Genomic DNA, 4,923 nt, shown 5'->3' on the forward strand with positions numbered 1-4,923 from the left:
CTCTTATTGTATGAAAATAAGGTTATACAGTTATAAAGATGCAAGCATCTTTAATACCATCCAACTTTAAAGTAACGCTGACTCTATTTAGAATAAGAAAAGAAAAGAAAGGCATGACACTGGATTGAAGCTGACAGAACACTAATGTAACGCTTTGGATAATTATAATTAACGCTATTATCACTTCACTAATTTTTCTGTGGTTAAAGATAATTCAGTCATGCTTTTGTTAGCATGTTCTTTTTCCAGGATTCCTGCCAAAAGACCATTACCATACCCTCTTATTGTATGAAAATAAGGTTATACAGTTATAAAGATGCAAGCATTTATCTGCAGCTGATTTGAACTGAGTTGTAAATAAAGCCTAGTTGGTGTTAAATGCAGAAAATATATTGGAAAGTAAAGAAGAGAAAAAGACAAAAATCCCAAGGAAAAGAATTACACAACGGTCTTGGCAGTTGAATTGTTTTCTTCACTAAACTCTTACAGTGGGAGTTTATATGTATTTCCAAAGATGTCTGAAGTGCTTTCATGTTGCAGATACTCAATCCTATAAAATATAAAAAAAATCCAATCTCTGGGCTCTTTAATTGACTTGAATATGTGGAACAAATTATCCTTTTATTCAGATATTAAAAAAAAGAACAATGCATTCACACCCAGCATTTAAGCTAAATGGCCACAAAATCACAGACAGTAAATGTGTTATAGATCTCTATTCTCTAAGAGTATCTGCTGACCTCACAGTCTGTTTGAAGTCAAAATGGTTGGTGGTAAAAACCTACATTTAAAATTTTATTTGATTGACTCACATGACTGAAAAAAGCCAAAAAAACAAACAAAAAGAACAAATCTATCTGTTTCAAAATTCTAATCTGAGCTTATTTTAATTCTATTGTATGTGCATTAAAGCTGTTTATATAATCTGTCATTTCTTTACCTGTTTAACAGTTATTTGAAGAACACCTGGAGTGAACATAAAGCCCCAAAGTTTATTGCACCGTTAGTAAATCAACAGCATGCTAAGTGAGTACAGGTTTTGTTTGAGGATATCTAGTATAATACTTACTGGTTCTTATATTCCAGCAGCAACATAGAACTGACAGCTTTCAGGAGAGGTTTAATTACTCACAGCAACACTAATGTAGCTCAGGGAAATTTTAGGTCACATTAGGTCTGTTTAGACAAAGATGACAATGACAATCACACTAAAAACCTGATATTCTTCCATATTTTACATAAAATAAATCACTTGTAAAATTTAAAATTAGTTTGCCAGGCTATGTGTGTGTTTGAGGGATTAGGGCAGATTTGCTTAAAAACATAAAATTACCCTCAGAACCATGCTACGTGCCATTTCGCAGGAGCGTCTGGGAACAGTTGCAATTTCAGTGGAAAGTGGTCAGTGTTTGGCAGGCAGCCTAATGGCAAGGAGGCGGGGATAGCGATGGTGTGTATGATACTATCTTCAAGTGCATGTGAGTTTCTTTATACGTGTATGAATGTACCCACTTGGGGTAAATGTATTTAAGTAGATGCATGTGTGTGTATTGGTGTGTTACTGTGTGGGCTCTGGGGTACTGATGTATGAGAAGAATGTGTGCTGGCCGGTCATAACGCAGCATTAACATTCGCAGACGGGGCTAATTATAATTGACTCTGTGTTTCAATACAACCCCTCTATGTCTAAAGTATTAACCACCTGACCACTAATTGAGAGAAGAGTTCGTACTCGGGCCGATAAGACTTACCAGGTAGGGGTTAATATTTAAGATGCAGTTATTTTTCACATCTTTGTATCAGTAAAATTCAGTGTGCTAAATAATGATTTTCTATGCATGTCAAAAACAACAACCATGATGTAACGATTTTGGAGGACATTAAAAATGCTCACACCAGCTAACTATACCTTAGCCCTCTCCCTGTGTTCATTTTTACTGTTCACAACAGAAGATGTATGTAATAAACTGATTTTTAATAACATCTGCAGCTTTTGAGGTTTTTTCATGTTAAGTAAGACCTGAACATTTAGCTTGGTGTATTTCATCAAGTTGCTCTTAAACATAAACCCATATTAGTTTTGTTTTCATTTGGAGATGTTCCAAAGATATTCGGTTTTGTAATATCCAAGTTACCTCTTCCTAGTCTTCCTATGGGTACGCCAGCATTCATAACATGTAGGCGAATCACTGTCCCCCAGACATCCTTGGTTATATTTTTTATTTCTATTTTTTTTAAAACAAAGCAGAGTGTGTATGACGTCGTCTGAGCGCACCGGCTACCATTCTTTCATCCTGTCCGCTGAACTGCAGCTTGTTTTACTCACATGCCTGGAACATGTCTAGTGCTACTACCACAGATGATCTTGCTCTCGAAATGGAATTGAACGATTCAGATTTATAGCAGAATGAATAGAAGGGGTAGAGCGTAGCCGCCTGTGGCCCTCTTATATTAATTCCTAAAGAGGGATTCATACAAATAACGATCATTTTTAAAAATTCAATTTCCCACTGTCCTTACAACCCACATTATCTGCCATTACTTGATCAGTTTGCTGATAAATGTTAATATAATACTAGTATCTATAAGTTGCATTACTACACAGTCATGTAAGTCAAGAAACAAATTTATTTTTTATACCAGCAATCCAATTTCAGATGGGACCAAATGGGATTGATCAAAAAGAATCGATTCTGAATTTTGACATTTGGAAATAAATCACTTATTGAAAATAGAACTCATACTTAGATGCATATAACATATAACAGTTTTTTTTTTTTTTGCATATCTCATTGAAGAAAACGCTACTTTTACTATTTTTATAAGTTAACAAAACTGCTCGAAGATAGCTCAAGGAAACACAACATGAGACACTATCGACCTAAAACCAAATGCTACTATAAAATCCTACAGTTGCTTAAATTTGACTAATCTGTGTTACTCCTGAAATGTGAAAAAAAATCTACAGTGCTAGTCATCTGTGAAAACGCTTGGTGATAAACAGTTTTCAGCTAGAAAACAAATCTAATCTTTTTCTGATTTGAAATAAAGTTCTTAAGTGTTACGAGATGCATAAACAACACCCTTTGTTACTGAGAGAAGAAGCCTTAGCTTCAGTGAAGAGTTTAAAAATGAAAGGAACCACAAAACGTGTAAGAAGAAATCTTTGTAGTTGTTATAAAACGCTGTAATTTCTACAGTAAGAAAACCCAGTGTGCTAGGGCAGTGATTCCAAACCCAGGGTAATCGTACCCCTAGAGGTCTACGAGTGCATTGCAAGGGGTACAGGAAAATAATTTCTTCATTAGGTAGTAAAATAAAATGTGGCTGGATCTGTTTTGCATTATAAGGACCACATTGAAAAATATTAAACAAGCTTTTATCAAAAAGTACATTTGTCTTATATGATTGAGTTCACCTGCAGCTGTGACACACATCAAAACCAAGCAGAGGAATCAGCCTGGAATCGGCAGTTTTTTACACTGAGATATCTGAGCTCATCAAAGAAGCTCAGGTGTCTTGATGAAAAGACAGCAAAACTAGTTAAGTCAGTCTCACTACAAGTTTTGTTCCCAATTCCCAATGTTTAAATATGATTATAAGAGGATTATTCAGAGGAACTCCAGTTGTATAAAAAAAAAAAAGGTTTATAATATAATTTTATGTTGTATTTATTATGATTCCTTACCAACTTCCAGTTAAAAATATTTATGTTGTTGTTTTTTTTTTTTTATTCGAAATGGAAAGAATAAAAGGCCTAATATTTTACGCACATCTGCAAAAAGAAAATTCTTTCATAGATGTAGAAAGAGAAGCTTGGGGTCAGAAATGGCTTTACAATCATTCAGCTCTATCAGTTTTCCCTCCAGATGATCATAACTAAATTAGCTCTTCATTTTAGTTTGCTGTCAAAAGAGACGGCAACAGATTTTCTGTCTTTCTGATGATTTCTTGTTACGGGGCATGCTATAACTATGTTGAAGATTTTAATGGAAAGCGTTTTATTCCATTTAAATGGGAACCACATGGAGATGTAAGACTATTACAGTGTCTTGGCATCCTCCACCTTTATTGCAGAACAGCAAATACTTTTTTATATATGGACTGAAAAAAAGCAATCTTTTCAAAGTTAAGAATATCTGCTCAATCTTAATTCACATTAATACATCATATTTTTTATTATTTCCTTTCTGGAGATACAAGGCTTGTATTCTTCATAATCCTAAAAAGTCATTTTTAGCCACATTTGAGTTGAACTCCAGCCAAAACGGTCCAATGTCAGCTATAGCCTTGTCTCTGCTTTTACTTCTTCCTGATCTGTATTACATTACAGTAAAACCAATGGCTCTCTAGCAATATATTACCACAACAGGCAGAGGCAAATGAATGGATAATGCAGTTTCAACATATCTGTTGCAGCTAATTCATTGGGGATTACAACCATTTTACCGATGACACAGGATGCTATGTGTACACGCACACATCAACATACCATATAAAAAAAAGAAAAATTCCCAAACAATCCTGGTTAATATTACATTGCTGCTACACATGTTCTCTACTTTTCAACTTAACTGATTTGTTGTGAAGAAATCTGTTATAGTTGTAGACAAAATTAGTAACCTACACATATCGGAAGATCTCTCAGGCTTTTTTCATACAAAACTTCAAGTCATTGATATTTTACGTGTATTTTTTTTGGTTTTACAAATGGAACTGACATCAAATAAATGTAAACTTGAAATAGTTGGGTTAAGCTCATAAACAGTTGATGCTTTGATGCCCAGTGATTTATGGATTTAAATCACAGCATGTAGCAATCTTGTTTCTTATAGCTAAAGAAGCTCTCTATATATACATATATATATATGTATATATATATATATATATATATATATATATATATATATATATATATATATA

General features: G+C 33.9%; 1 protein-coding gene across 1 annotated transcript in view; it reads right to left on the bottom strand.

Moving 5' to 3' along the window:
- The window catches only part of LOC107102345 (homeobox protein Dlx4a-like), a 14,360-nt gene that overhangs the window by 4,481 nt on the left and 4,956 nt on the right, over positions 1 to 4,923 (bottom strand). The window lies entirely within an intron of this gene.

This window comes from Cyprinodon variegatus, unplaced genomic scaffold (assembly GCF_000732505.1).
Source record: "Cyprinodon variegatus isolate N-32 unplaced genomic scaffold, C_variegatus-1.0 Scaffold1237, whole genome shotgun sequence".
NCBI classification, from domain to species: Eukaryota; Metazoa; Chordata; class Actinopteri; order Cyprinodontiformes; family Cyprinodontidae; genus Cyprinodon; species Cyprinodon variegatus.